General features: G+C 36.2%; 1 long non-coding RNA gene across 1 annotated transcript; it reads right to left on the bottom strand.

Moving 5' to 3' along the window:
* Positions 1-718: 718 nt before the first annotated feature.
* On the bottom strand, positions 719-5,661 carry LOC123393694. Its single transcript, XR_006608499.1, has 3 exons — positions 5,555-5,661; positions 3,661-3,793; positions 719-799 (listed from the first exon to the last, which is right to left on the bottom strand). It is a non-coding gene; the product is annotated as an uncharacterized LOC123393694 (long non-coding RNA).
* Positions 5,662-7,235: the final 1,574 nt, after the last annotated feature.

Below are 7,235 nucleotides of genomic sequence, written 5' to 3'. Positions count from 1 at the left end.
AAAGATGGTAAAGAGTGGAAAAACTAGAACCCTTGTGCACTTCTGGTGGGAATATAATGGTACAGCTGCTATGGAAAACACTAGGACAGTTCCTCAAAAAATTAAAAATAAAATTATTGTAGGATTCAGCAATTCCACCTCTGGATATATAAACAAAAAAATTTAAAGCAAGGACTCGAACAGTTATTTGTATATCGATCTTCACGGCAGCAGCACTATTACAACAGCCAAAATTTCATTGGAATAATCCAAATGTCCATTTGATCCAGATATATGCAATGAAATATTTTTCAGCCTCAAAAACAAATGAAATTCTGATATATGCTAGACATGGATAAACCTTGAAGGCATTATGTTATATACAATAACTCAGACACAGAAGAACAAACATTGCATGGTCCATTTATGAAAGGTCCCAAAGGAGCCTGATTTATAGAGAGAGAAACAATCAATCACAACCGCCATGGGCTGGAAAAGTGGGGCATTATTATTAATGAGTACAGTTTCAGTCTGAGAAGATGACGAAAGTTATGAAGATGGATGTGAAAGTACTTAATGTCACCGAATTGTATACTTAAAATAAAGTTTATGTTACATATATTTTACCCCCCCTCAAAAAATCAATGAGATATGGTATTCCCTTAGAAAATCTACAATCACATGAAAGAGACTATACATACTTGGGCATCCTTATATCCATGAAAACCATGGCCTTTCGAGAGCTCCACATTGAAGTGCATAGGTACCAAAACATGCTGTGTAGATACATTGAGTTTTCGTGCTTCTCTCCAATTATCACCTAATTATGGAAAACAGTACATGTTTACTTATTAGCACACATGTAATCTGAAAAACACATTAAACCTAAAATCACTACTAATACTTTGTAGTCATAATACTTCATGGTATATAAAAAATTTTCCTACATCTACACAATCTTTTTTTTTTTTTTAAGTTTATTTATTTATTTATTTATTTGACAGACAGAGATCACAAGTAGGCAGAGTGCAGGCAGAGAGAGAGGAGGAAGCAGGGTCCCCATTGGGCAGAGAGCCCGACATGGGGTTCAATCCCAGGACCTTGAAATCATGACCTGAGCTGTAGGCAGAGGCTTTAATCCAATGAACCACCCAGGCACCCCCATCTACACAATCTTAATGCTACCTTTCTCAGGTACACAAAATGAGCACGTAAATTCGTTTCCCTTTCACTGCTTCAAAGACTGTTTCAACAGGAAAAGGCTTATTAAAAACCCAAACAACATAGTTTAACCAAATCTACTGTGCATCCATTTAGTCACTACACCAACAGATACATAACGCACCCCCCCAAAATGCCCAAAATGGCTTCTAAGGCAATAAAGAAAAAGGAAGGTAGAGAAAAGTACAGTTCTTCTGTATTAATGAAAGCTACCATTTATTCAAGATTTCTAATAGGCACTGCTCCAGGCAATGTTTAAATTTTCATTTAATTCTCACAATGATGTCTAATCATCTCATTTTAGAAAACTGGGAAGAGGAATTTTAATTTGCTTATGGCCAAAAGGCTATATAAGTTGAAGTTTATATCCAGCTCTGCTAACGTGAAATTTGTATGGTACAATGTATCTTCATATACATTACACTTTGAATCTAATTATTCTGGTAAGAAAAGGTAAAATGAACTATTACAATTTTATAAATTCTAATGGTATCAGGATTAGTGAAATATTTCCTTCTATTCTCAATTTACAGATAAAAAAATATTTAGAAGGGTTTCAGTATTTATCAAGATAGTTTATGACAATTACCTAAAGTAACCCCAATGCCAAAAATACATTACTCTAAAAAAGATATAATTATTTAAGAACAGTTAACACATCACTCACAAAAACAATTCTAAATAATTCCAGTAATTTTCAGCAATAATGGAATACTTTAAATTTTTCTTCACAAAGCATCCCAACATCTTAAATATTAAGTACACTTCATGGACTTTAAAAATTAATGACCAAAATGTACCAAACATGCCACAATACTGTTATTTACTCCTTGGAAAAAAACATAATGGGTTTTCTATAAATACTTTGTATTTGCCACCCACTACACTTCTGGGCTTTTTCTACACCAATCAGAATATGCTAAAAATGGAAATCAAGTTTATTATCCCAAACTGAACATAAAAATGTTCCAGGAATATACAATTTAATACTTTTAATAACCATTACTTTGGGTTCTCATTGTTTCTCTTTTTATTAGTTCACTCAGATAATTAAAATTTGAGCATATACATACATATCTCTAAAACATCCATCAATCCAACTGTTGAATTATCTAAATGTTTATTAACACTCCAGGGATTCAGAAACAGGATGACATAGTAGAAAAAGGGATCAACTAGTCTTGCGTCTCTCTCACTATCTACTTTTAGTGGCTCTTGACAATTTCTGGCTCTGCTGACTTCATCTAAAAACTAGATCAACAGCAAAGACTCCATCAAAAGTGAACAGGGTAAAGATATGCCTATGATACCCTCCTCAATCCTCCTAACATCCTCCTCTGTCTTTGTGTGGCTGTTTATGGCCTGGAGTGTCAGAGGCCCCAGGCTAGAATGCCTCTGGCTTTGAGCAGCCTCTTGTGATTGTCCTATATAAAACAAATATTTTAAATATGTGCCAGTATCTTCAAGCAACCTTGTCCAAAGGATTTCTCAATCGCAGCACTATTGATACTTGAGCCAAATAAGCATCATGGAGTGGCTTTCCTCTACAATGTAGCATTTAGTTGCATTCCTGACTTCCACTCACTAGATACTAGTAATGCCCCTACTTCTCACCTGTGACAGTCAAAAGTGTCTCCAGACACTGACAATGGCTCTCGAGCAGTAAAATCAAATACCTGAGATACTGCTCTTAGACACGGTGTACTATTACTTCCTACTCAAAAGTATACAAGTTTCATTTTTTTTAAGGATTTTATTTATTGGGGCGCCTGGGTGGCTCAGTGGGTTAAGCCGCTGCTTTCGGCTCAGGTCATGATCTCAGGGTCCCGGGATCGAGTCCCGCATCGGGCTCTCTGCTCGGCAGGTAGCCTGCTTCCCTCTCTCTCTCTCTCTGCCTGCCTCTCCATCTACTTGTGATTTCTCTCTGTCAAATAAATAAATAAAGTCTTTAAAAAAAAAAAAGATTTTATTTATTTATTTGACAGAGAGACCACAAGTAGGCAGAGAGGCAGAGGGAGAGGGGGAAGCAGGTTCCCTGCTGAGCAGAGAGCCTGATGCGGGCCTCGATCCCAGGACCCTGAGATCATGACCCAAGCCAAAGGCAGAGGCTCAACCCACCGAGCCACCCAGGTGCCTCTCATTTAAAAAAAAAAAGATTTTACTTATTCATTTGAGAGAGAGTGAGTGAGAGAGAGAATGGGGAGGAGGGGGCGAGCAAGAAGCAGCCTCCCTACCGAGCAAGGAGCCCAACACAGGACTTAAGAGATCATGGACCTTGAGATCCATGGACACTGAGATCATGATCTGGGCCAAAAGCAGACACTTAACCAACTGGGCCATCCAGGCATCCCAAAAATATAAAAGTTAACATATTTGGGATGAAGGTCTTCAGAGAAATGGTCTAAAAACCTAATCATCTCAGGAAAAAAAAAATCAATAAGTAATGCATTATATACTTACCAACTGTGCTGTAAAGCAGCTGTATGCTTGTAAGCTGAACATCAAAGGAATCATAAGCTCTCTGCATGATCTCTTCAAGACTGGCCCCACCTGGTTTCATATCCGGCAATTCCGAACGACTTTTACTTGTCACCTTCAAGTTAATTTTAACAGTTTAGATGATGCAAAATTAAAATTCAAAATAAAAATATAAATTTTGTATCTTTAAGACTGTAACACAAAAATTTAATAGAAGGTAAGACAGACTCACAAGCTGAAATGTAAGGCTAACAGAAATGTCTTTGTCCATGACATGTATAACGAGAAGACCAGGGACAAAGTGAATTTTTACATATTAAGTTATATTTCTCAATTATGTAATTAAAAGAGGAAAACCAAGCCAGCCCTGGAGAACAATACATTTGAAACTTTTTTATATCTGGTAAGAAGTCTTTTTATTAAAAAAAAACAAAATTAAAAGACAAAAACAGCCTACAAAATGTTTCTATGTCACAATGACAGATATTTAGATAGTTTTCTAAGAAGAAGAATCCAGAATTAAGTATTAGGGTAGCTGAACTGTAGTCCCAACTCTGCCATTTAGACAACCTCATGCAAGTTGTATTTGTACCATCTGCTCTTTGGCGTACTATACATAACTACTTTTTTCACTTAAACATCCTGGAGATCAATCACTCCACAGTATATAAAGATCTTATTCATTCGTGTGTGTGTATGTGTGTGCACACGCCTTAACATTTTCACCTCTATTTTATGTGCAGTAGACTGTCAAAACTGATTATCTCTAAAGGGTAATGAATTTTAGATAGAAGATTAAACAAATTACCTAATGTCACAAAACTAGATAGATACCTTATTCATGACTTTATGCTCCTGCTACCATACCACATTGCCCTTGAAACAATTCTATAACCAAAGTCAAATGTAAATAACTGTATAAATTTTATTATAAACATAAATCCAGCAAGCTTCTATGTAATTACCAACTGAAGAATAAAAACAAAGAATAAAGGATAATGTCAGTATCAAGGAAAGGCTCATATTTTTTAGATAGCTAGAAAAGCTTTCTAATATTCCCTATCTTTCTTGGGTCTTTAAATCTTATAGCTATTTAATATACATTTAATGATCTAGAGCAGTGCGGTCCCACAGAACTTTCTATGAGGATGGTATTGTTCTTTATCCGAGCTGAAATAACAGCCCCAGGCACTTAAGACCATTAAATTCTTGTATGTGGCTAATGTGACTAAAGAACTAATTTTTTATGTATATTTAAATTTAATCAGTGTAAACAAACTACATATAGAGCCAGTGAGTATAGAACAGTGCAGATCTAGACACACAGAAAAAAATTATTCTCTACTTAAAACTGAGGAAGAAAAAGTGTACATAATTGGATGGAAAAGGAAATGACTTAGGTAAATGGAATTAGACTGTTTTCTCAAGCTAGGATTATTTAATAGAAATTTTTAAATGTCCAATAAATAAATAAGTAAAATGTCAATATATACAGTTATATACACAAAAACTTCAGAAGGACAAAGATTTGATTTTTTCCCGAATACCCTCCCATTTGATGTATTTTCATTAGTCAAATAGTAAATTTACATTGAAAAGGAAATAATCTCTTCAAACATTACTCTCAAATTCTATAAATATAATTCCTAGTTTCAACCCTAACCTACAGAATTCAAAATGACCATTTTGGTATCAGAAATATAGGAAAACTAATGAAACTTCACATTATTTACTAGAAGGAAAGAGACTTATCAATCCTAAAATCTACCATAAAGCTAATAATCACAATAGCAAACCAAGCTGTCTAGAAAAACAAAATACATTTTAAACAAGGAAACATCTTAAATATAATATAGGGGCAAATGTTAGCATATACCTTTAGATGACCAAGATCCAAAAGTAGAAGATTTGATGTAGGGCTAAAAATTCCATCTTGTGGGATAATAACATATGAAGCCTTCAAATTAATTTTGAGATCAAGAAACTTTCTGTGTTTCAATAATATATAGTAGACCTGCAGAAAATTTTTAAATTGAAAATGTGAAGTATTAATTTTAAAAATACCTTAAGCAATGTATCTTCAACATAATGTAATTTGTTAATCAATGTGCGTATACACTCTTAATTAAATATAACTGGATACAAAAATTGTAATGATTCCTCAAAGAAAAGAAAATGCTTCTAACCTGCAAACTCAATTTGGGTAAAACCAGGGACAAACATATCTAAAAAATTATGTTTCCTGAAACATTCAGTAAGCTTGGAACTTAAGTACAGAACTGACTCACAGCATAGTTGTTTGTTTTCTTCCCCCAAATTATCTGTATTCAAACACAGACAACACAGCTTTACTCAAGTCTGTTTGCTGAGTGAGTCAGGTACTACAGTCCCAAGAAGGTGCCAGAAAGGATAATCCGGCATCCAATATTCTAGGTCTCACACTGTTAAGCATTTCTCTACCCTAATTTCCATCTCCACTGTAAGACTCCCTCAACCAAAATAATCTGTGTCATGTGTTCCTGACTCTACAAATCCAAGTCCTATACTCCCTGGAAATCTCACCTTAGGCCCTACTTTCAATGAGAGCTTTCTGGATGCCAGGTCACAGTGATCTGTCTAGTTTGTTTCTTAACAGAAGAGGGGGACGTTGAATATTTGGTTTTGGATACAAGGATACAAGTCTACTGTGTCTCTCCTCTACTTCCCACTGCACTTAGAACAAAATCTGAATTGTTTAAAAGGACTTTCCAAGTTCTGTTTTACTGACACTGTGCCTGCCTTTTTAACATCATTCCACTACCCCTCGCTTACTACGTTAGGACCAACGTAGCCTTCTGGAGCTGCCAAAATCACCCAATTCTGTCCCAGGCTGGGACCCTCACATTTTAACACTGCTATGAAGGTTCTTCCTTATACTCTTCAGCTGGGTGGGTCCTAGACACGCACACACACACACACACATCTGGTTTTAATGTTACTTTTCAAAGAGCTATTCTCTGACCCTATCATCTAAACTATATGGAGATAACTCATTATTCTCATTTCCTTCACAGCATCTGGGCCTATTAGAATTTATTTCCTCCATAAGCTCCAAACTCACCCATGTGCCTGCTCTGTGAAAGTGGACCTGAGCATTTTTGATACTTTTCTGTTGCAAATTAGTAGGACATAGGAAACCCTTGGTGAGACGCTGCTTGGAGACAAAGTGTTGCTTCCTGGTGTCAGTGTGCTCACTCAGCCAATATCCTACAGTGATGTGACTTTCTCCAAAGCCAGGCACATGCTGTGCACAAATACCAACAGCATCCAACAGCCATCCTTTCCCTGAACACCCCCTTCACTCAGTGTCACAGCAGAACGCATTCAGTGAGACACTGTCCCAGGAACAGCTTCCCCATCACATCAGAGGGTAAGTTCAAGGAAGTTTCAGAGAGCAAGTTTCCAGCCACTTTCCCCAACATGGGATGAAATTCACTCCTTGGCGAAAACAAGGATATCCTGCCAGGGAATGCAAGGTCAGTGTGATGGCAGAGGGTACTTCTTACAACTACTCTTCC

This window comes from Mustela putorius, unplaced genomic scaffold, assembly GCF_011764305.1.
Source record: "Mustela putorius furo isolate JIRA1106 unplaced genomic scaffold, ASM1176430v1.1 tig00000989_pilon_pilon_pilon, whole genome shotgun sequence".
NCBI classification, from domain to species: domain Eukaryota; kingdom Metazoa; phylum Chordata; class Mammalia; order Carnivora; family Mustelidae; genus Mustela; species Mustela putorius.
Note: the sequence above shows the minus strand (reverse complement) of the source record. Positions and strands in the feature narration are given on the sequence as shown.